This window comes from Lagopus leucura, unplaced genomic scaffold (genome assembly GCF_019238085.1).
Source record: "Lagopus leucura isolate 7727_CA_CO unplaced genomic scaffold, USGS_WTPT01 Super-Scaffold_100002, whole genome shotgun sequence".
Classification (NCBI taxonomy): domain Eukaryota; kingdom Metazoa; phylum Chordata; class Aves; order Galliformes; family Phasianidae; genus Lagopus; species Lagopus leucura.
Window position 1 is genome coordinate 27,132,696 of NW_024962263.1, and position 26,168 is coordinate 27,158,863.

The 26,168-nt window shown below is 38.6% G+C and overlaps 1 long non-coding RNA gene across 1 annotated transcript; it reads left to right on the forward strand.

Moving 5' to 3' along the window:
* The first annotated feature begins 474 nt into the window (after positions 1-474).
* On the forward strand, positions 475-15,772 carry LOC122179245. Its single transcript, XR_006178605.1, has 5 exons — positions 475-525; positions 4,164-4,290; positions 13,759-13,894; positions 14,342-14,429; positions 15,070-15,772. It is a non-coding gene; the product is annotated as an uncharacterized LOC122179245 (long non-coding RNA).
* Positions 15,773-26,168: the final 10,396 nt, after the last annotated feature.

The window sequence follows — 26,168 nt, forward strand, 5'->3', positions numbered from 1 at the left end:
CTCTCTGGCAGCAAAACTACCAAGAACACTGTAAAAAGATTTTCATACTGTATTTACCATAAAGACTTCTCATAGAAGTGCTCACATAATTGTTGTAATTAAGGGTTTTGAAGAACTTTTCTTCAAGATTTAGGCCAGAAGTATCTACATAGTTGTCAAATACTGGTTCTGCTGTAGCACTCAGTAATTCATCTCCACAGGGAGAAAAAAAAAAAAAAAAAAAAAAATTACCACTGGAAGTCAAAGAATTGTCTAGATTGAAAGACTTTCAAGATCACCAAGTTCAACCAACAGCCTGACACTCTGAGTCCCATCACTGTATGGGAACTGTTGAGTCACAGCCTGAACCACTGATTGATCACCTGAGCAAAGGACTGAGTCAGTTGTGGGAGCACAGGTGAAGGCAATTCAGCTGTGTGACCTCCTAGACCCCATTTAAGGGCTGACTGCCACTAGGGAAGGATCTCTTTCTGGAGATTTCTTCTCTGTGGAATCTTTCTTGCAAATCTAGGTCTTTGGATACAGGTGAGCATTCTTTTCATGTTTGTTTCTTTTCCTGTTTTCACCATGATAATATTTCTAGCTTCAACATATCACTAGAACCTGTCCCTAGTGCTGCATCCACACATCCCTCCTGGAATGGGGGCTTCACCACCTCCCTGAGCAGTCCAAGCCAATGCTTGACCACTCTTTCTGTACAGAAATTCAGCCTAGCATCCAATCTAAACCTCTTGTGGCACAGTTTGTGACTGCTACCTTGTCTCCTTTCACTTATCACCTGAGAAAAAGAGAACAGTGCCCTTCTTGTTGCAACTTCGTTTCATGTTGTGGGGAGCAATAAGGCCTTCCTTCATTCTTCTCCTAACTAAACAACCTCAGTTCCCTCATTAGTATTATTTTCCAGTCCCTTTGCTAGCTTATTATTCTTCTCTGTGCACAATCCTTTGAGGGAGAGGCCAAACTCAACACAGCATTTGAGGTGCAGTCTCGCTCACAGTGTCTGCTCAGTGAGGCATGTACTCGTACCATGGAGCTTTTCAGGAAAACAATTCAACCACATCAGGTGCATACTCTCTGTTAATAGCCTGTTAGGGTGATGGGTATTGATTAAAAATCCAGAGATATAAACCTACCTGGCTTAATTTTCAAAAACGTGAAGTATACAGATCATTAGTTGAAGAACTGTATTATTTTTCTCAGTGTTTAATTCTTACAAATAATGCATATTTTCAGCTTATGCATACGTTGACTTTTCTTAGCTGGGGAGAAGGAGCTGTGGTACAAATAACATGGCGTAGCTATTTACTCAGCAGTCCATCCAAAATGACCTGAATAAGGTGAAAATTTTTCATTGCAGCAGCTTTCTATTGGCGCATTAGAGGATTTGTAGTGAAAGATGTTCTTTTCACAGATTTATTTTTAATAAGAAACAAAAAACGCCATCTAAACCCAAATATTTAACCATGAAATTGCATTCTTTTTAATTCCAAAATGCTCCATAATGCCTACTGAGATGCTTCTGGCTCCTGTTGTAGTCAGGGGCCTGTTTTCCTATCTGGACTTAATCTCCTGTGACCTGCCACTATCTCAGCTTTATGGCTATGGACATAACCTCATCTCTGATGAATTGAGGAAAATACAGTCTAATAATGTAGCTACTCAGGGGAATGAGAATATGAATCACTCAAACTTTAATATCTGTGAGGGCCAAAAATTTGTATTCAGAGCTCCCCTGGAAAATTCTGCTCTGCTAAGGAAAAAAAAAAATATCAGAAACATTTTTAATTATTTCTAGACACATAGATCTCATTTACTTCTGTATAAATACAGTGACTTCCATTAAATTAGCTTAGCATTTTATCTGTGCATAAACCTAGCAATGTGTGTGAAAGGCTTAGTCTGAGGTTTGTGTAGAAGTGACTTCATCTGGTAGGATGAAGAGGGGGGTAATGGGTGCTCAGACTGTACTGGAGCTGTTGGTATGCTTAACCAATACTGTGTTTGTATGGAGAAGTTTTTTGTTGACAGCTTTATTAATCCTTTTTCCCAGTTGATAGCATTTCAGACAAAGCATTTTTTACACACGAGTTGTGTATGTGGCATGGCCTGTGCAACTGAAATCTGTGAACTACAGTGTCAGCTTGACATCAATTACTGTCTGAGGCTCTAGGATAGGTATCTTCAAGCATCAAACAAGAAGTTGTATTTCAAAGCCTTGAAACCAGCAGCATGTCTGAATGCTCTCCAATTTGGATAGAATATTCTCAGTTTAGATTGCTTAATCAATGCTCTGACTTCACTTAATCGGCATACAATAATATAAAAATAAAGCTTCTCTGTTTAAAAAATTGCTTGTCATTTCCAGTCTGGCTGCAAAGGTCTGTGCATTCATGTCTGCCGATCTGCTAAATCTTTATGCCGCCTCCTCTTTGGAGAGTCATTAAGCTTAGAAGAAGTCTAAGCCTCTCCAGGGCTTGTTTTAAAACATGTCAAAACTGTTGGACAGCAGCTTGTTAAAAACTCCCATATTATGGATCATTCTGATTGACTGGCCATAAATTAATGCCAGTTCTGTTGTTGTTATTTTTAACATATGTTGCTAAGATACTTACATGTCATAACTGAGCCATTAAGTGTGGGCTGGCACACAGGTACTTAATGCATGTAAGCTCTTCTATTTTTTTATTTTTATTAACCTGCACTCTTACAGTAATTAGAAATCTGAATAACTATTATTCAGTGTAACTGTAAGACATTAAGAGGCTGATTTTCAGATAGGCTATTCACCCACATTTTCATTGGCTTTAGCTCAACGGTGTCACTGCTTCCTAATCTTACATTGGTTCAGGGTACACCATAGCCCTGCAGTTAACACACAGACCTGCAAGAGGCTGTTAACTACAAGCCAGCACTGTACACTAATGCTTCAGACCCAATCACTTTGACATTTGTTTGTATCCACACAGAGAGTAAAGGATGAGTGTGCCCTACACCCATCATGAATCTATCTAAGCACTTTGCCAGAAGCTAGTGCTTAAACCATGGAGATGGCCAGATGCATCCCATCATGCCTTTATATTTCATCTGCTTTAAGATGGTGACCTAATTCTTTACAGAGAGAGTGGTGGGATGTTGGAACAGGGTGCCCAGAGAGGTTGTAGGTGCCCTGTCCCTGGAGGTGTTCAAGGCCAGATTGGATGGGGCCCTGGGCAGCCTGGTCTAATATTAAATGTGGAGGTTGGTGGTCCTGCATGTGGCAGGCGGCCTGGAGCTTCATGATCTTTGAGGTCCCTTCCAACCCAAGCCATTCTGTGACCTGTGATTCAGAGTAGGCATGGAACAGTTTCAGTGCACAACTTCTTTCAAAGAGGCAGGTAGGCACAACACATAGGAAACCATGGTGCTAGAATTCACCTGAGCTCAAACATGAGAATTGCTTATTCTTCTGGTGGGCAAAGGGAGCAGGAGGTAGAGAAGAGGGGAACTATCCCCCTGTATTTCAGGGTCATTATTTCCTGTCAGGGAGGTCTTTTCTCTCTCTTCCTTTGTATGCGCCAACTGAGTGTGTGAGTCATGTCTTTCCTCTCATTCCCCTCCCTGTTACGCCACAAAGATGGGCTATCCCCTTCACTTATAACTTGCTTCTCAGAGCTCAAGAGCAAGGATGCAAACTAAGTTCTGTCAGAATATGACTAGATATTTTTTAATGTCAGAAAGAATTGGGCCCTAGTGTCTGAAGACAGATTTTAAGCATTTTTTAAGTCTCTGGTCCAAGTTAAGCCAGTTTTTTTTGTCCTACCAATTCAGGGGAAGAATGATATTATCTATTTTCTGTTTGTATGCTATAAATACAATTTGAGTCTATTGCATTTATTATACTTTGAACTTTAAATATTTCTTGCAATTTGCAGGAAGACTTCATTTTTTTAAAAAAAATAAAAATAAAAATCTACTGGCCAAGAATTATATGCAGAGATGATTTGGCAATTTATTCAGAGTAATGGAGAAAGTCCAAAGGAAAAGAAAAATCGTAGTCTACTTGGAACAATTTTTAAGGGAGAAAAAATAGGAGGAAAATCATCAGGAAAAAAAAATGACATGTAATTCACTTTAATATAATTCAGGATTAACAGATTTTGAACATTTCTTAATCTGACTTGCAGGTGGTGATCTGCTGCCAGAATAAATAAATTTCAGGAAGTGCCAAGGCCACTCAGCCATTTACTGTGATTTCTCTCCTACATAAGGAATTTGTATCACCAACTTTCTTCAAGTATCTCCTCTATTATAGTAAGTATTTAAGATGCATGATTTTCTGTGTCAGAAGCTATAGAAAATAAGAATGAGGTGAGTTCTGGAAGGTCCAACTCCAGTCCTAGATCTTGCTGGCAAAAACAGAATTTTAGCATAGGCATGTTAAACATATGTAAGGCTGGGTAAGGCTTTGGATTAATTGCAGTTGTCAGTATCTGTAACTTGTATTTTTCTCATCTCTATGAAGTGGACATTTGCAGAGTGTGTAAAATTTTTCTACTAGTCTTATTACCTGACATTAAATTTTTTTACTTGTTGCGTCTGTATTTGCAACTTTTAAATCAATGTCAGTCACTTTTCATCATTCAAAAAAAAGAACCCCTCATCCAATATCAAAAGCAAACAAACAAAAATCCATTGATAATTCCAACAACTAGGCTTTGGAGTAGAGACCTAATTAGTTCTTATTGAGCTCGATCCAAAGTTCAATGAAGTAATTTGGAGACTTTCAATTAAAGTTAATTGACTTTAGAACAAAGTTCTTTCTCAAGCACATTGATTTAGCAATATTGGGTTGCAAATAGTCACCCTATCGTCAATCAGCAACGTTACCCACAGATGTTAGGTTCTGTTTCTGATTGTTTCTGGGAAAACTGCTGCCTAAGTTGGTGATGCCCCCGTGGCCATATAGAGGGCATGGAAAAACTTTATGTGCTGGGTACCCATTTATGTGGCAGTCACCAAAGCCTTCAGGTTTCACTCCTTCTGGCTTCACTGCAGAGTTTTCATCAGAAGTGTCAACATTAACAAGATTTTAAACTGCAGGCGAATATAGAACATCATTTGATCCTGGCAAAGAAGTGTTTGCCTCAGCACTTGCGGGATAATGTAGAGTAAGCAGCAAATCATTGATGAATTTGTAATGCAACACCGGTCCCAGGAGTGCTCAGGCAAAATTGCTGCAAAGAAGAAGGAAAGACACCAAAAGTGATTAAATGCAGAGACAGATTCAGACCTTGGGAGACCTCCAGGGAGACTCCTTTAAAATAAATAAATAAAAATGAGTAAGTTAAAGGGGGGGAGCTGGGGCGGTTTCAGAAAATGGGGTGCAGAATCATGTGCTTAATTATTTCGTTCTGTCTTGATGAAAACCAGCAGGAGCCAACAAATGATGCATGTTTATGGAACCTTAACTGGTCTGGAATTGCCCTTGCACTTACTCTAATTTTGTGTGGTACTGTGACTATGGATTGTCCACTCTTCAAGTGAAACTTTTGTACTTTATGTCAGGCCATTAACTCTCATCACTGTTAAATGCCTAATTCGCTTTTGCTGATGCAGGGATAATTAGTAAACACATGCTAAAATTTGTGTTCGTAGAGCTAGGTATTTAATCGATATTGGTACATTTAAAAATGCAGCAAGTTCACTAACAATATTCACTAGTACCAAATGGAGATTAGAGACCTTCAGTGGAGTTGCTTTATTGTCATAAAGGTACAACACATCTATCAACATGGACATTTGGTCCTTAGAATAACACTTCAGTGAATGAGTGGAAGCATTGGTACTTGAGGTGTCTGTGCTCATTTTCCATTTTTACTATGTATTTGCTCTCTGAGCATGAGTGAGTCTCTCATGGATCAGCCATAAAAGGGCTGACAATGATTTTCTTGTATGCGCTGGCTACTTGGACAGTCTGCTTTATGATGGGGCTTTTCAATGTGGTCTCCTACTGTATTTCTGTACCTGGGAAGTAGTGCTCCAGTTCCATTTGGTGTTCCAGGCTACTTAAAGTAACAAATTTAAGTTGGTTTTGGATAATCACATCAAGATTTAAAAAAAAAAAAAAAAAAAAAAAAAAAAAAAAACCTCTCCCTATTGTATTAGCAATTCCCAGAGTATTCCACTCCCTTTGTAAATTTATTTTAGAGACTAAGCAAGGTTATGCTGCAATATGAAATACAGTGATCTGTTTAAAGGTAGTTGCAAAGCTCTGGCTAACGATTGCATAAAGTTGAGATTAGAGAGTACATTCCACCTACTGATAGCAAAATTACCAAGTCTACGTACCGAAAATAAATCCTCAATTAAGGAAAACAAAGCAGCTTCTAAGTGATCATTCTGAAAATTTCAGTGTCATTTGAAGTCATTTCTGCTGAATGTTTTATACTTGACATGTTATATCCTGCTCTTTCTTAAATATGCTTCTCTATTTTTTTTTTTTTTTTTTTAAAGTAAGATGCCTTTTACTTTGCAGTTGTAGTCTTGGAGGTAGATAGGGATGACTTATTCTTTCATGATATGCAGAAGTGGGGATGCCACTTCAGTCTACACTGGCCCAAAATGCTGTAAGGATCTTTAGCTCCATGCTTATATCCAGGCTGGTGGCCATCTAAAAGAATTTTAGCCTCCCAAGTTCCAGCAGAAAAGTGGAGGGCAGTGTAGATGGGCAAAGAAGCCCAGACGTGGGCAGTGAAACCCCTGCCTATTTTGTGACAAGTAGGTACCACACAGCTTTTTCAAATCTGTAGTGAAGCACATGCTGAAGGGGTTAGTCAGGAAAGGAGAGCTTACTTTTTCCCTTCAATTCAGAAAATAAAAGAAAGTTATCTCTTGGGTATAACCTTAGTAAAAGGCAATGCCTTGCTGACAGGGAAACATATTTAGCACCATGATTTGTTGGGAGTGTTTGTACTTTTTTCCTGAGAAATACATTTAGCCTCTTGATAACACCAGATGATAGGATTCTGCCCTGTGGGCAGATGTGCACGTAATAGATGGTGCCTGAGGCATATCTGCCCACATTTGGTGGACTCTCTTTTGTTAACATGACTGGGTAGTTTAGTTTTATTACATCAACTGTTGAGAACAATCTCTCTTTAGTGTCAGAAATTAATATGTTATTTATAATCATGCAGATTTTAGGTATGCACCACTTGCAATAACAGTATGATTTTTTTAAATGTATGGTAAAAATAAATGTCACTTCCTTTTTGTTGAAGATGCTTTAAAATTGGTGGACCGGTCATACTTATTTTGAAAGAATCTATTTTTTACTGTTATTTCAAATGATGAAAATTCAAGGAAGATGAATGTGGCTGGAAATTGTTTTTGCTTCTTCTGAATGTCTGTGCAGTATGTTTGGGTATCTTGCTCTCTGTACTGTCAAGTGAGGCTGAGACAATGTCAGTTTCCTTGAAGCTTTGTTGTTAAGGTTCCAGCTCAATACAGATGTTGTTGTTTGCATGTATTCAGGTACATGAGTAGTCCTTCTGAAGTCTGTTGGAAAAATCTTAACTCCACTGTTGTCAGTTCTAAAACTCACACTCCTCCTGGTGAGGCCAAACTGATCACATTTTTCAGTGGAACAGTTTTGCAGAAGGGGAAGGAAATTGTTTTGGGTTTATGTTTTTCCAGTGAATAGTATACAATATTTACTACCTGTAAAATACAGATAGTCTGTATTTTAAGGTTTTGTAGCAGATGTGGTGCAAGCAGCCACGGAGAACTGTCAGAAACAATTACTTCAGTTTTGTAAGAGTGATCTGGTTTAGTAATGCCGGCTCTATATTTTGTCCTGTCTACGTTTACATTATATATTAATGATAACTATATTACTACATTGATATGAAGTGTCATCTAAAGTGGCTTCAATAACATTTAGATACAATTCATATAAAGCTTCTTACTACATCAAACTAAAGCCAATCAATCATATAAAAATTAATTGACTTATCATTATCAGAATGCTTTTGTTTTAGATTTCTGAATCTGTTTTCAAGACATTTGTTTAATAGGAAATTCAGAAGTAATGGAATTCTTTCTGATATGGAGCATAATCAAATTCTGAAGGGTCAGGATTTTCTGCAGAACAGAAATTTCCTTTTTGACTGTCTCTAAATGCAGCCAGTTCTTAACTCAGTGTATCTTTTTACCAATGCAGTGGAAAGCTGTGCACTAAAATGCTATGCAAATTTGGAGCTTAGTGGTCTATTCTTGTTATTCTTGATCAAAATGACATGAACATATGATCGTACTGCTGATCAAATATGTTGTGCCCCAAATCTCAATTTCTTTTTTTTTTTTCCAGAAGATAATGGCCGTTTTTATGGTTGCTTTTACTCAGACACTCCTCCTCATTTCTGGTGACAAGACTTTTTAAATAGAATCCAAGCTTTTGTACAAAATAGCATGTTTATTTTATCCTCCTCCTGCCCTCAGAAAATGATCTCATGACACACAGTCACAAATCATACTTCTAGTACTAAAAGCTTTTGCATGAGACTGATGTTCAATGCAGCCTCTTTTCTTTATTCTCTTATTTGCTCCTATTTATTAATTTCTTGGTAGTCTTAAGTTCTTGGCAGACTACAATATACCAACAACATCTCTTTATCTGCTTGCCTGTTAACTTTATCTACAGAACCACAGTGTTTGTTTTAATTTCACTTTAATGGCAATTGACTGGGATTGTCTCTGACTTTATATTATTTTATACGAATATAATGCCCTTGGGTTAAGTGGAATGCATCCTGGTTTATCCTTGTGGCTGCAAAAAAATGATTTTTGGACATGTAATTGCGTATTGAAAATGTTAAACCCTTGGGTAATATAAGTACCTGACTGGTGATAATATCCTCAGAAGGTTTCTGTTTCTTTCCTATAATATCTGCATTACGAAAAGTTTTCTTCACGCAGAGTCATGCAAGCCATTTGTTTGAACAGGGCTGACTGTGGTACAATAACATTCCCAGCTGTTTGATGGGAACCTTTCTCATACAAGCTAAGTGACAAGTAGTAGTGTAAACCCTCCTTTACTCATGTATTGGACCTTGAAAATCTGCTAAGATCAGGGAGGACAAAGGAAGTCAAGGACAGGCAGGACATAATAAAAAAAAAATTTGAATGCATCACAAGCAGAAGCAAACGTAGTGAGTTTTGCATTTAAATGAAATTTTATGTACTCACAGGAAGCATCATCTAGTGGTTAAAGTATAGAACTGGGAGCTGAGCAATGCTGCTTCTATTCTTGGCCACAATGCTGCAGATTTTGTTCCAAATAGGGAAGAGCAGAGGTCAAAAATATACCTATATAAAAGAGCTTTCCATTTTTAATAATAGCATGAGATAAGGCCATATCCCGGAGCATTAAAGAGAATAAGAACTTTGATTTTAGATTTTCATGAAAACCAGCTCAGAATTTCAAAAAAGGGACAGATCAGAGTTGGATGAAAATGGATATGAGAGGAAAGTCATATTCGTTCTGAAATCATGTGAACAGAGGTATGTAAGTATAGTATGGGGTCAGCAAATATAGAAAGTATGACAGGTAGCAATGGCACAATAATTAGTTAAGAGGTCATAAAATGTGTCTATCTCATACACCCATGAGATTTCAGTAGCAGTGCAGCATGGAATGTTAAAAGCCTCTTCCTATATGGGTATAAAATTACTTATAGAGAGATATTTGTGTGAAGTTCATAGTAAAATTTATAGTGTTCACAGGGTCTGTGCTTGCTATTGAATAAGAATGAATTCAGGCAAATTCATACCCAAATTGTGCTCAACTGCACAGGTAACATACATATGTGAAGCTGCCACATGAAAGAATTAATTTCAGCTGAGACAAGTTGGAAAGATTGCAATTAAACAGATCTGTAGCCCTCATTTGCAGTCTCCTAGTACACCTTCATGCCATCACCAGGTTCTCCACATACCTGCAGTGTTCAGGATCTTATAAAAAAAATTTAGCTTTTAATTTACAGATCCCAAATTTATCTCCTAGATTTCTCCTCTGTTAAAGCCAACTGCTCTGTCTTCTAGATTCTGAAGCTGAAGTTACTTGGATGTGCTGTAGGTGAAGATGTATGTCTTTATAGTCATGTAGACACAGAACAATTTGTCTCTAAAATGAACATCAGATGTAGCTTAAGCTTCTAATTTTAAGGACATTGATGTGTTCTTTAAGTCTTCTTCTAAGGGGGTTGGACTCAATGATCTCTGGAGGTCCCTTCCAGCCCCTACAATTCTGTGATTCTGTGAAGTCTTGGTCCTCTACAAGCGCCGAATGTCTTGCACTTCAGGCGTATTAGGATTTCAGACTTAGAAATGAATGCCTCATCTGCAGGATACAACATAAAAGACATTCTTTGAGCGTGGTGTTGACACCCTTTTTGACCTAAAGGCGTTTGTCCAGTAGGGACAAACTTTTTCAAATCCCACCTCTAAGTAGATATGAGCTTGCTTGCATTTTCTACCTCGCACAAGAGCAGCTTAAGGACCAAGTTATAGAGTAAATTTTGAGAAGAGGTTATGGGTCAGAAAGTTTAGGCTTTATTTCCCTTAGAAATTGGAACATCTTTAACTGTGAAGTGATTAAACGCTCATTGGATTGAAGAGAGATGAAGAGAGAAAGGAAGTGTGTGAATGAATGAACTGCACGAAGGAGTGGGGGTGTAGTGTCAAATACCTTCAGACTTTTGAAGGATTGGAAGCCCAGATCTCAAGTGAGAGTTCCAAGTATGTTGGAGAGGATCTTGTCTGTATTTTGTGAGAAAGGAATGGCTTAAGTGTCCATCTTCAGGAAGAGCATTTGTAACTATGAATTTCAAGGGAAGCAGCAGCTCAGAATAGTAGCTGTCCTAGGGGATAGGGGGAGAAAAAAGTCACTTCTGTCTCCAGCACCACCACTTGGCCAGCATTAGCACACTGCTCTTCCATATGTCACATTCTGAGGCACCTAATTGTCCTCATGCAATATATAGTAACACATCAGTATCCAAGTCAGAATAGGGATGGTGAAGCATCAAAGTATCAATGAATGTTTGGCTTTCTGAGGATACAGGCCATTATAGTTTTTACATCAAGGATTGCAGTGACATCTGTAAACTTCTTTGTGAAGCTATTTAAAATCTCTGAATGAAAAATGAAGTGGCAGTAGTTCTCCAATTCAGAATGGATTAAAAGGAGAGGCAAGGTTTTAGGGGAGAGATTATCTTTTATTAGATCATCAGTTATATTTGAAAAAGCAGGACAGTTTTCAGGAATGAATCCCTCTCCATTGAAATCATGATCACTGCTTGTTACCACAAGATATTCAAAACAAAATCAAAGTACTAGTTGTCTCTTTCTATCACTTTCTCATTTTATTGCAGGAAGTTATTTTTCTCACATTACAGCAGGGAGTTTCAGTTGTTTGTTTGTTTTTCTGATTTTATGCTTATTCTAGTTAATCATTTTGCCTGAGGTACAAATTTCAGAAGCTGGACTATGCTACCTTTACAGCTCCAGAGATTTTTTGCAGCAGCAGAATACCCATCTGCCTTGTTCCATCTGGTTTCCTCTTCTGCCTCTGCCACCCAAAGGCACAAACACAGAGAGACAGGCCCAGCGTTTTGCAGCTTAGCATTCATGCAAGGATGGAGTGTACTAAGTGATAAAATATTTAATAGTTAATAATTGTATTTTAAAAAAATAGGGCTCTAAGAACAGCCAACGCATGTTGCATTGAAGTTAAGGGACCCCATGGCATTTGGATTCATGGCTAAAAAAGTCAGTTCCTTGACGGTTAAAAAGAGGAGGGAAGTTAAGGATTTCTTAACTATGTGTTTCTACAATTACAGTTGTTTTTTTGGTGCAAAGTTAATCTGCAGTGTCTGTCTCTATGCCCATTCTCCTGCTCTTTTTTGACTTCAGTGTTTATAGTTAGGCATCCAACAATTTCTGCAAGTGTTCTACGGAGGGACCAAACTGTTCATTTTCTGTTTTCTCTTTAAAATCTTCACTGACTTTCAGAATTCAAGCATGGAAATGCATTTATTAGAAAGCAAAGCTGAGCAAAAAAAAAAAAAAAAAGTGAGACTTTGCTGGGGTTTGGCTGTAGCCACCATATCCAGTAAAGTGAAAACTCTACTAAAAGATGTCCTCAGGACCCAGTCCAGTTTTACATCCTTCCAAATTCAGGGAGATCTGTCAGAAGCTTTTGTCTCAGGCTGACTCTTCAGCTAGGGTTCAGCTACTGAAATGCTAACGTACCTGTGTATTTTTTCCTTTTAAACAGTTTTCTTAAACTTTTGTTCATTTTGCTGTTTTCAACAAGTCTCCTCACAACACCAAGAGTTCATGAATATACTGGTTCTATCCATACAAATCTAAATTGTGACAAGCTAACACCAGTACCTTCTGTTGTGAGCTCAATGAGATAGTTATGGAGTAAAGCATTCACATACATGAACAAGAGTAATGATACCTTAGCCTTTTGTTTTCCTCTTTTCTTCCTGATCCTTCTATTAAATATACAAAATATAAGGGTTGCCTCATGTAACTTTATAGGTTTGAATAGAAAATCATGAATTGTGAAGAGGCAACTTGAAAACTACCAGTGAGAATAACAGGGCATTGAAAGTCAATTAGTTGCAAGGCACTGGGATTTTTGGGAAGAAAGTATCATAATAGTACCACATACTAGCTCCATTATAAAACTATAGATTCTCTGCAGAGCAATGTTAATGAGCTCCTTCAAAACTTCAAGGAAGGTTACAACAGTCTAGACTCACTTGCTGCCTTAGTTTAATTTCGGCAGCTCGAAAGGCAAATGGGATCCTGGGCTCCATCAGGAGAGGGGTGGCCAGTAGGGACAGGGAGGTGATTGTCCCTCTCTACTCGGCTCTTGTGAGGCCCCATCTGGAATACTGTGTCCAGGTGTGGAGCCCTCAGTACAAGAAAGACATTGAGATTTTGGAAAGGGTCCAGAGGAGGGCAACTAAGATGATCAGGGGGCTGGAGCACCTCCCCTATGAGGACAGGCTGAGGGAGTTGGGCTTGTTCAGCCTGGAGAAGAGAAGGCTGCGGGGTGACCTCATTGCAGCCTATCAATACCTGAAGGGAACCTACACCCAGGAGGGGAGTAAACTCTTCAAAAGGGCTGATAACAGCAGGACTAGGGGAAATGGTTTTAAGTTGAAGGAGGGAAGATTTAGGTTGGATGTTAGGGGGAAGTTCTTTACTAGGAGAGTGGTTAGGCCCTGGAACGGGCTGCCCAGGGAGGTTGTGGATGCCCCGTCCTTGGACGTGTTTAAGGCCAGGTTGGACGGGGTCCTGGGCAACCTGATCTAAATGTGTATGTTTGGTGGCCCTGCTAGGCAGGGGGGTTGGAACTACATGATCCTTGGGGTCCCTTCCAACCCGGGTGATTCTGTGATTCTGTGATTCTGTAATTTAGGCGTACCTTGATGCTGATTAATGGAGGAAACCTCATAGCCCACTAAATGTGCAGCTGAGTTTACAAAATGTATCAAATTTAATAATCATTAATAAAAGCCTAAATATATCACAAAATGAGCTAGATTACAAAATATAATCCAGTAAAGCAAAATAATACAAAATGCAAATAAGTAGAAATAAAGTAAAATATTACATTTAAGGGTGGAAGGTACTGAAACATTAACATATTACGTTTGTTTGTTGTTTTTTTTTGTTTGTTTGTTTGTTTTTTTTTTTTAGATATTACTAAATTGAAGTTTTAGGAGTTGAGGCAAAATGTATTGGCTCCCAAGTCTTTCACAGGAGCGAGACGTTGTTGTTTATTCTACTATCAGTAAATTCATTACGAAGAAGCATGAATGCACAAAATTTCCTGGTAAGACGGAGTGTTCTGAGCTCAGATGGTGCAGGGGGCTTCACTGATGACACTCATTCTTCTGCCTCCACTCCATTCAGATATGCTGCTACATGTCACCAGGACATATTAAAATGTAGCATATTTCTTAAAAGCTATTCAATTCCTTCTCATTTCTGTAGGTGCATGAAAAATGCTTTTGTTGGCTCAGGCATTGATAAAGTAGTAGCAATTTCTGCAAGCTTAACTATTCAACTTTATTATTTATTTGGAGAAATTTTACAGAGCTGGGCAGGGAAAGTGAAATTGAGGAAACTGCATTGCAGTTTACAGTTAAAAGAACTTGGTAATTAGCATAGAATAAGAAAGAAAAAAAAACAGAACAGAACACTCCTCTGTATAGATACTGGCAAGCTTTTTTTAATTTTTATTTTTTTAATAGAAATGTTCCTTTCTTTCTATTTGCAGAGGATTTCAGTGAGCACTCCACAGCCCTCTGATAGACTTACCTCTGTTCCAGAGACACCTGTAGAACCTTACTAAGAAAATGAACCCTGTGAGTAAGGAGCTGCAAGAAAAAATGCTCAAAACTACTGCTATACACAAGTACTTCTACTAACCTAGCAATTTTTAATATCACAGTTAGGCTTCTAAGGACCAATCCTAAACACCATGAAGTCAATAGGAAAACTGCTTATGACTTCCAGAGCCTTAGGATCAGCACTTCAGTCTGTTGGGTTTTGTCTGGTTTATTTTTATTTTTTTTTATTGTATGAAACGTGTATAAGAAGATCCTTGAATGGCAAGGATTGGAGTTTCCTAATGTGCTCATTCAGCAGACAAGAAGCACTGGAAACTGGAACTTCTGAGTGCTGTTGCTGCACTTTGCCCTTGACTGGCTGTATGACTTAGCACACTGGCTCCTGCTGGAAACTCCAGCTTTCTTGTTGGTAATCTATTGTTAAGAGCTTGAAAATAAATATGTGAAATCAATTTCTTTTCCTTCCTGTACCCAGCAGCTGCAAAATTTCAAATTAAGTATCTTTGGGGGTACTGAAATAATGCTTGAAGGCAGCGAAGTAGGAAATTCTAGGCCTGCAGGCAGATCTGCCTTGGCCAGAAAGAGAAAAAAGAATTGCATGCAAAAGTACATTCACAAAAGCATTTCTCCTTAGAATAATAATATATTCTTTCAGGTACAATAGAGTGCAGAATAATTCTGCTGAAGACAACACTATTACTGCAGGAGAAAAGCTAAGCTTTGCTCATGAAGAGCAGAGATATTTCCTATTTTCCTTTATGGAAACTGTCATTCACAAGAAGACATAGGGAGGAAAAAGGAGCAACGTGAAGGAAAAAAGAAGGAATAGGAGTGGGAGGCTGCCATGGTGATGACCAACCTTCCACTGCTTTAAGTCCTTAAGTGTATTACATTCTATATTCTGGATTTAATTATGGTGCTGGAGTGTAAATGCTAATAACACTGCACAGTTTTATCTTCTCTCTCTGTCTGATGTACATCTAATTAAAATAGGCATTAATTAATATGTGCTGAACTTTAGGTGATTAAAGTATTATAAATAATATATTATAATTTATAGCACATGGATCATTGTAAAACAGTTTAAATTAATGTCACCAACTAAGATGTGACAGTTCTTGAGTGCATTGCCTGGCAGGGAGCAGAGCAGTGTAAAGTGACTGCCTACATCTCCATGTCCCAGCACCCAGTAAGAGGTCAGTTTAGTTCCAGTCCCCAGGCTTCCTTCTCAAGCCATCTGCTCTATATAAGATGGGCTTTTACTTCTCTAATTATCCCACATCATCAATGTCCTTTTGTTGTGAGTGATACATGGGAGATAATTAATTGAATATTGAAATAAAAATTTTTAACTTTCACAGTGGCTTATGTAAGTTATATCTTTGCATTCATACAGTAGTTATGATTAAGGATGTACACTGTCAGCAAACTAGATCGCTTGGTCTTGAGTGCCTATTTAGAGGGTAACTCAAAAGGGCACTAAATATGGTTGTGAATAAAATATGTTAGTGCTAGGTCTATGCAAGAGCCTAGGGTACCTTACTGCTAAATAGGGGAAGTCATGGTCGAAGCAGACAGACTTTCAAATGTGGTGCTACCCTTGCGTACACCTCTGGGATGACAATGTCTTCTCTTTCACACTCCTGCTGAGAGGATGAAGCTCACCTCCCTGCCAGGAGTAATCTCCTTCAGATCTCCTTCATATGGATTATTGTACCAGACAGCTCTTTAGCTTTCAGGAAAAGGGTTAAAGATCTGCTTTTCAAAGTGACTTCTCTGTTCTGGTCTTCCACTCCCATGCCCTACATACACACAGTAAAATCTTCCTGTTAGGAAGGACTCAAATCAAACATTCTGGTTACTCAGAGTTTTGTGAATCTACATCCAGTTTTCAGGACTGCTGTTGGGAAGTGATTCCTTCTTAGAATCGCCATGGCAGCAATACTTAACTTGTTCTGGTAAAAATAAATAATAATAATAATAAAAAGCTTTTTAGACATTTTGTCTATGAAGCACCATGCCAATAGAAAAAGAAGATAGATTTTGTAATTTATTTCACGACAACACAAAATTGGAAGTCTACAATCAGTGGGAAGTAAAAGCCTTCAAAAAATAAAACTACTAGGTGATAAGTTAAAATTACTGGTTGTCAAATCTATCCTCTGCTTTTATCCATAACTGTTCTGTTCCTTGTGTAAACATACGGCTTTATTAGTGTCCACTGGGGGCCTTTAGACAATAAAGACCTTAGGGTTCCCAAGTTAATGACTGGTATTAATTACCACCAATGCACAAATTTCCTAAATCGCATACCAGTTGCTGTGTTTTATTTGGGGTGTATGTAAAATTCCAGTCTCTTACCTCGCCTTCATGTACTAAGAGTTCCTCTAAGACAAGGCCACTTACAGGTGCCTTGGATAGATGGATTTCTGTTTGGCTGCCAAAAGGGTCAGAGTTTTTGCAGTAAAATGGCCTCTACACAGACTTCAAGGGGGGAAAAAATGGAGATGTTTCTTTGTTTACCTTCCTCTCTGAATTGCACTGTCATTCCAAATGTTGCAGAAATTAAGGAACAGGTTGGTTAATTGCTTATGTAAAGGATATGAAACAAACGTACAACTTTCTAGCCTTCTTCCTGATCCAGCAGTACCTACCTGTATTTTCTTCTGCTTGGAATCTAGCTTATCTCTGTATTCCTCTTCCTGAGTCCTTCTTTTGTGGTGCGTTCACACAACTACCCATTCCTTGGAAGGTCTGAGACAGTCATTGGTTCCAACTCCTTGATGGCAACCCAATAGGTTGGTGCAGGTTGCAGGCCCCCTTTAACAGACCTAAAAGTTTGTTAGCAGACACTGCATGGTTTCCTCTCTGAAATATCGCATGCTGGGGGTCTACATTCTATAAGTACCCATCAATGTCTACTTCACCATTACTCTTCAAAAATAGTTCTTTCTGAAGTGCTTATGAGTTACCAACTGTACACAGGACAGTATTTATGGCCAAGGGGCTACCATTACTTCTCACTAGCTAGGGCTGTCTCTTGTGTCTTCTCACAAGAGGAAGAGGACTTGTAAAACTCCTTGCCAAAAGGCATGATAGATGCAAAAATTTTCGAAGGGCTGACCGAAGCTCTTAAAAATAAATAAATCCTCTGGGTGTTACTGAATACATAAAAATCATAATCAAATAAGTAAGTTCATGGGCTAAAATTATTAAAGGCAGACAGAGAAGCAAATAAGCAAGAAGTTTGATATATGGCTTTCCTGTTTTTAGTGCTCCATAAGCATCTGCTTTTGGTCATGCTTTCTGATTTGTTTGTTTGTTTGTTTTTTAATTTATTCATTTTTATTATTATTCTTTTTTTTTTAAATTTAATTATCCCTTGACACTAGAACAAAAGATTGTCAAAATTTACGGGAGAGAAAACAGCGTTCAGGTATCTCTCAATGTCAGTCCTACAAAGCAGGGTGAGATAAAGGCCTCTTTGCTCTACTCAAGTGGGCAGACCTCTGGTCTAACCTGCTGTGATCACTCTTACATTATGCTTTTACTTATTTAAAATGGGAATCAAAATCAGTGTGCCTAGCACTCTGTGACCTTTTTTATTGCTTTCCCTGTAATGCAACTAAAGTAGTTACAAACACAGTATTAAAAGAGTGGCACCTGAGACAAAAAAACAACTCAAGTTTTACCCCAAGTCTTTGATAACTGAAGTGTTCTGTTAAGATGTGAGCTGGAGAAGATCAATGGCATCTTGAACCACAGTGTTATCTTGAACAGTAGTCTTTTCAATGAGAAGAGGGTGAAGCAGGCCCCAGTACATCTTTTACAAAGAATTTTGTGGTGGTTTCCTTGTGATTTATTTAATGGCACAGTATGAGAGATACTACTACAGGTTTTAGGTATTTTGTCCATTGCATTTTCTACCAGTAGAAATTTAATAGAATCATTTTCTGCCTTTTTGAGGTACCAGAGGCCATATTGATCTTTCTCTTACAAATGCTGTTATTATGGTTTTCAATACCTCCCTGCTTATAAGAAGACAAGGACAATTTTTGTAGAGCATGTTTCTGTATATGCTTTGTAAATGAGCATAATTTTGAGAAATGGAGATTGCTTTTCTTTTTTACTGAGGTCTCAGCTAGAAAAACAGTATTTACAGGAGGAAGAGTTTTTGAACATTTGAAACCCAGAGCAGATTTTTATTCAATAGTTAATATTGCTTTTATCTGCATTCTTTTATGTGGAACTACAAAAGTGATCTATCTGTCTGAATACTAGAACAGCTACAAAGTCTAATTTTACCTGAGTATGGTCTCTTAAGGAGGACTACAAGTTCTCATTTACTGAATGCTACTGTTTTCTTTATTGTAATCCTTGTTGTTGTTTTTTATAGAAATACACAAAATTCCTGGACTTCTAACTTATCCCACCTTTATAAGCAGTATTTTCCAGGCTGAATATGAAGAGTTCTCCAGATGGAATGGCAAACGACTTCAGTAATGCCATTTTATACCCAAATCCTTAAAGGTTATTTAAGCAGATATTCTCTTGTTGAAGCTGACTGAACCTTGGTGCCTGGTGGATCTTAGCCCTGCTGCACCAAAGTGCTGGCAAAACCTGAAGATTTATGACTCATCACTAGCTCACTGACAAGGGCCAGCTCTCAGCATTGCATTCCCCTACTGCACCCACAATCTGCAGGCAATGATAGTTGTCACGTGCTATGTTTCACACACAGCCCAGACTCCTGTGTATGTCTCACAGAAAAACATCAGTTAGTCTCCCTTCCTTTCTCTTACATGTGCACAGTTGTGAAACTTATCCAGCTCTGTCCTGAAGCTAGAAAATGTACAATGCTCCAAGTTCGTATCACACCCCACAGAAACTTCTCTGCTGTCTCTCATCCAACTCAGCTGTTAGTGCTATCTCCAGACAGCCTTTGATCTAAAGCTTGGCCTATGCCAAACCAAGCATTTTTAGACTGCTTTAATCAGCACATGCAGTCTTTAATTTAATATCCAGTTCACTTGAATTAAAATGGGACCAGCTCTAGTCTAGATTTACTCAGAGACATTTTATGCAAATAGCATAGCCAGTCTGTATAGATGTACGACTGATTAATCTAAGCTTTTTTAATTAACCTGTGTCCAAAATCCAACCAGAAGGTTTTTCTGTTTCCTGTTGCTCTTTACTAGCAACACTGTAGATGAATTAGTGATATCTATAGCAAATGAAAACTATATTGCCAAATGATTCTTGTAAGGAACGCACAGTCTCAGTTTCTTTGTTTTTCATTCCCTTTTCCTTCCCACATTGCTATCTGTAGGAACCTTCTGTTTTATTTCTGTTCATTTCACTGAAAACATGATGCCCTTAATGTTGCCCAGAATTTGAGGTTTTCACCCAGTGCACCTGTAGCCTTAGGAAAATGTGAAAAGCATTAAACAAAATTCAAGAAATCCAGTTGGGCGTCTTTGATCTATTTGCATTGCTTTGAAAGCATTGTTTCCAGAGTGCATACAAGAGTAATGTCTTTTGCCTCCTTCACCTCATTTTACACGGCTGCCTCAGAGGCAGACATTGGATGATGGGATGGGCATGAGCAAGCTGTGAAAACCATGCCCTAACGTGCTGGCCTAGCTAGGGCAAGTGTTCTGGAGGGCATTTCCCAGATGTATCATACTTGAACATACTTTCAAGATTGCACCCTTAAGAGTAGATATGTTTAGTTTTGAGAATATTTAAGCTTTAAGGCTGAGCTTAGCAGACACTTTAGCCATGGACTGTGTAACCTTGGACTAGTTACTTACTATTTCTGCATTACTTCTTTTGCAGCTATCTGCAAGAATATTGAAGAATTATTGAATTATACTGAAGAATTATTGAGGAATTATTGAATTATATTGAAGTATATGAGGTGTCCAAATACTGCACTTCAATAGTCGGAACTTCAAACAAACAAATTGAAATCAACCCCCTGTATGTTATTCCTTCTCTATCTTCATGCTTTTTTTCTTTGAGAGGACTGGGTAATAGAAGGTTGTTTGGATGGACAGGGTGGTAGCACAGTCTTTTACATTCTTCAGAACTGAAAGGGACATACTTGTGCTCTTTTGGAGTCAGAAGGACCTTGCATAAAAATTTCACTGAATTGTAAAATAATCGAATACACGAAGAATAGAAAAGGATGGTTCTCTGGCAACCAGTTTACTGACACTACATCTTCCTTTGCCCTTCACTACTAAGGAAATGCAATTAAAAAGGATATGTGTGCTGAGCTGACAGGTACAGACACATCCAGTTTGCTATAATGTTGCTAGCAAGTCATTCTGTAAGCCAAAATTATCAGCAGGTGTGTTGTTCTTAAGTATATTCATCAGTACATGGGTAAACACACAGCCACAGCCCAAGATGTAGCTGTGCTGCTTCAATGGAAGAAGAGACTGGGAAGATGTACGCAGCAGACCCCCCTTCTTGGCAGGACATTTCCAGCTGATATTCATTTCACACTCCTAATCACACTTTCCAGGCTGGTGAACAAAACAGAGCATAGAGAATGGAGTAATTTTTTTTTCCCTTCTCCTTTCTTTTTTCCTTCTTTGTGAATTTCTCGAAGAAAAGAGTCTGTGGTCTCAAGTTTTGGAACGAATCCAGCTATCAAAGTTCAGTGGTGTAGTAGCAACTAACTGCTTTAATTCAGTTTAAAGTTAGAGCGATTTAGCAAGAAAGGAATATATCGCGAAAAGCTATTCAATCTCACACATACATTAGACAGCAAATGGACTGTATGTTATTATTATATCATTTCAAATTTCTGTCAGTTGTGTAGTGGGAACAATTTTTTTGCACAGAGTGTTTAATTCTGGAAGTAATAGTTAGTGCGTAGTACTGGAAGGAAGTAGCAGTGGACAAAACCACCTGCAGAGTTGCGAATTTAGAGCTACTCTATAAATCCGTCACTGGCTCCATTATTCACCATATTCCAATTACAAACCACAGGTATTACTGATGGGAGAATACCAGAGGATATGGAAATTCGTTTCTGGGGAGGTGAAGTTTACGGGCTTTATTTGTTCTGCTGGTCCCAAGACTGGCTGGGAGGAGCTGTGCATGGCTGACAGCACCTCTGAGGCTTGATTCATACTGCAGTGTGGCCCACTGAGCATGCTGTGTCTAACACTGTCTCCTGCTATCTTCTGACAATCAGCTCAAAATCTGCAGAGGAATTTAACATACGTCAGCAGATACCCAGTTCCAGCTTTATATTCTTATTTATATTCTTATTTTCATTGTGAATTCTGCCCCACATTTTGTGTATAACGGAATAGAAGCTACTAAGCAGCAGCAACTGCAGACATAATACATCCCCAGTAGCTGCTCAGCTCTCAAGGAAGCGATGTGCAGAACCACATCTGCAGCCCTTGGAGACATTTGTCTGAGGGTCACTGAATCAGCAAAAAGTATCACTAGATGAGATTTCTATGTCAGTCCACAGGTATATCTGCAAGCGTTCCTTCAGTGTTATTTTGTTTAATTAGGTCAGTTCTAGCAACACTTACCTAACTGTGTTTTGAAAGTGCCTAAAAGCAGCATTCTGAAGGTGTGAAGCGTTTATGAGCAGCAAGCAGGTGGTGGTACATGAGTTTATTTCTTTAGAAAGAAAGTTCAAGTCATGTCTGTATAAGAAATGTCTCCAAAATCGCAGCCTGCCATAAGAATGACAGCTTCCCTATGTGTCGTCACTCCACACAAACAAGGGTTATGTTGGTGGGTGGGTGAGCCCAGTGACAGCAGGCCCGTGCGTGTCGCTTCATAGCCAGGAATGAGGCTGGCCAAGCGGGACCAGGCATTGAGGAGAGAGCACAGCCCGGCCAAGCACAGCTTGTGCCAGTGGCTCTGCTCCCACATTTGGTGCTGGTCCTGAGGCACTCGTAGCAGCGTGTTGGGTGCTGAAGTGCGAGGTCAGCTTCCGCTTCATTTCCTTGACGCAAGAGCTCGTACCTGTCTCAGTTTTGGTTTTGTCTGTGGAGATGAACTATCCAAGCAGAAGAGCAACATACTGCAGCTTCCTCATGGCATAACGAAGGCCTTCTTGGACTGCATCAGATGTGTTACTAAATGTTGCTAGAGCAAAAATTGGCACGAAAAAACATCACTTCACCCTTCTGTGCTCATGCAATAGCTATGAATTTGTTTGATTCATATCTTTTTTTTGTGCATATTTGCTGTGAGGATGGAGAGTAAGCAAACGATCTTTAGACATTCAGACTTTCTTTGTAGGATGACGGAGAATTTGGACAGATTCTCCAGATACGTGGTGGCCAGGATGATTGAATCCATCATGCATAACAACAATAAGAGATATCGTAAGGATATGATGCAAACATTCTCAGTTCAGTGATGATGGCTGTCAGTAGAAGCCCCAAAATAAACATTTGATTTGTTGAGACTGTAGGCTTTTTTTGGGCCTGTTTCCAGAACTCAACATGTATAGTGAATATAGTCAAACAACCTGAAAGAACTTGCAAAGTCATGATGTATGAATCAGTGGTAGAAAACGTGAAGGCTGACTTCACAGAAGACAAAATTAGAATGCTTGGAAATTCATAATGAATACAAAAAAAATATATATATATATTCTTTACCAGAAGGGAACACATCTAAATCAGCATAGAAAATAGCAGTAGCCTTTAGTATTTTGTCTGGGGGTGCAGTACCAGTGTAATAGTGTCTAAAGCATAGCAACCCATCCACAGCAGTGACAGGATGTTTCCACACTAGACTTATGTACTGCAGTAGGAGCAAGACATAATATCTCCCAGCTTATTGTTGGACCACAACTCTGAAGTAACCTCAGTGTTCAGCAAGATACATTGAGTATGAACCTGAAAAGAAGATGCTTAAAATAAAGGTCAGATGAGACACTTACCCTAAAGCTTCAAGTGCCATTGAAATAATTGCTAGCTCCTTAACCTTTCAAGAAAAAATTAGCTGAACTGCAGAAAATGAAGGATTGAAAAATGAGGTGGCGGGGAGGGAGAGAAAACTGGGAAGAAAAAGATGCTTTTAATTTGCAACCTGCTCTCTTCATCAGAATTACTTTAGGATAATCAGGCAGATGCGGATGTTTCCTCGAAGGTAATGCTTGAGTGGTGAAGGTAAAATGCAATGGTCGGATAAAACACTCCTGCAAATTTGACAGGTTACATTATCTTTTATTGACACCAGAACAGAACAGACAGACTCTGGAGGCTTTATTTTTGCATCAGCCTCTTTTTTTTTTTTTTTTTTTTTTTTTTTTAAATGACATCTGCCATCTTTAGAAATTAAATAAACTTTTTATTGTAGAGATTTAGCAGATTATCTCAAACAGACTTGACTGCTTGGTAAATTTTGTGATATATGACGTGCCTCTGACTTTAATCTGCATTTTTTTTCTTTTTTTCTTTTTTTTTCTGTACAATCATTCAAAATAATTTATGAAATTCACTCTGTGTTATAATGTAACTTTGATCTGGGGAGACAATACCAGGGCAAAATAAAAGAAGATGGATTATAGTTCCTACATTAATAGACTTGCACCAAAAAAAAAAAAAAAGCCTTACACTTTATGAAATGAGAAAGATAAGAACATGAATTAATAATGCTTTAACAGCAGTGGCACAAAATCCTTGAACAGTAATGATCCAAAACTATTCCTATTGATTTAAAATCTATATTTAAGACAGGCCTAAAAGCACCCCCTTCAGTCATATCAGATATAGATTTTCAATTTAGAGGATTGTTTTAAATCGCAGTCTTTAATTCAGAAAATACTCTACAAATCTCTTCATGTTCAAAAGTAAATTCCTTTCCTTTCATTCTCTCACGTTATGCTAGTTTAAGAGTCACCCTTGATAAGTGGCTGTGTATAACTACGTCAAAGCCAAGTTGGATATCAGGAAAAGGTTCTTCACCAGAGACTGGTCAGGCAGTGGAACAGGTTCCCAGTGGAAGTAGTCATGGCACTAAGCTTGCCAGAGTTCAAGGAGCATTTTGGACAATACTCTCAGTTATATGGTCTGATTTTTGGGTGGCCCTGTGTGGAGCCAGGAGCTGGATTCAACAATCCTTGTGGATCCCATCCAACTTGGGATATTTATAGTCCTATGATTCTATGAAAGCAGAGTTGCTACCTGTTCTGCAGCGCTTGTCCTAGGTTGTACAGCTATAAGGCTTTGGTGCCTGGAATGAGGGAAATCTCACAGTCAATATGGATGAGAGGATGATTGGGCTCATGGAGAGATAAGGTTACCAAGAGCCAAATTGTGCCTGAGGTGATGCATTCCTATTGAGCTATTGAGTACAATAAGAAACTTGTGTTCATAAATGTCTTGCTAATAATAAAGAGAGATTGATGTTCTTAAAAATAAAGTTAGACAATTCTTCACTTTATACTGAAGTAGCAGCAATAAGAAAATTGATTATTGCTTTCTTGCATTTCAAAGCAGTTCTTGAAGACTTTGCTGGAATTGCACTGTTCATTCAAAGGGAAATGATTAGAGCCTGCAGCTCCATTAATGTGCTAATTTGTAATTAGTACAGTGTCACCTTAAACACCCAATTAATTCACAGTGGTTAGGTAAATTGTAGTGTGTACTCACATTTATTTTTCTGCAAAATGACTGAAATTTTTAATGTGCCCTAGTGAGACTGTCCTCTCTCAAAAGTAAGATGAACTAGTGTGGAACAGATGTGAAATTTAATTCGAACAAAAAGGCGTTTGTCGCAAATCCAAAAAACGCAGCAAAGATTGGGATTGAGAAAGAGAACTGATTTCAAGAGTGGCAAAAAATGTCTCCCTTAACAAATAATAGTAATGGGCAGAGAAGGCAGTATACAGATCCAAAGAGAAGCGCTATTTTACGTTTAACAGCTTCAAGATGAAGACAGATCACTCTAGCTGAAGTTCAAATTCACGTTCAGTGGCTTCAGCATAGCTGTGATGTGTTTCTGGAGCTGGAAAATAAACCCTTTCCCATTTTGGGTCCAGAGACATCACTAAATTTTAAGGGTAGTTTTGGTGGTGAAAGACAGAGTTATTCTGAGACCTCCTCCTGTAAGTAATTTTGATTTGTTTGCAGGATCAGGAATGCCAGCTCTCACCCCAGGGCAAGGATCAATTAGACATCTCTGTAGCCATCTGAACAGTTAAATCTGTTCTTACTCCTTAAGCAAACCATGGAGGTAATGACATTCTGGCTAATGGTATCTCCCCTAATTGTTCCAGAGTGACTCACCGTGAAGAGTACGTGGACTAGCTCAGGTGAGAGGCCAAAGTTCAGTGATGGTTCATGGCAACAAGCCACACCAGCCTTCCATTCTCTGGGTAGAGGGAGTGAAAGAAATAACATGTGAGAGGCGATATGCAGACTTCCCCCTTGCTTTCCATCCCATCAGTATTCATCAAGACTCAGAGTTTATAGCCATGGCGTGAAAGATGATTGTCCTGTCAAACCAGGGAAATGAATCCTGAAGAATGAGCAGGTTTTCCATTTATCAATAAATTGACTTACCCCATTGGTAGTATAAAACAAGGATGCTTTCTATAGAGCAGGTTGCAGTACAGTGCATCCTGCTCTGTATTTGAGATGTCTCACATCGCAGACAACCAGATTGTTCCAGTGAGGCTTGTGAACTTGGAGTAACTTCTCTTGGAAATGCTGTCAGTGAGCAAAAATGAGGAGACACAAAAGAAGGAAATATAGACTA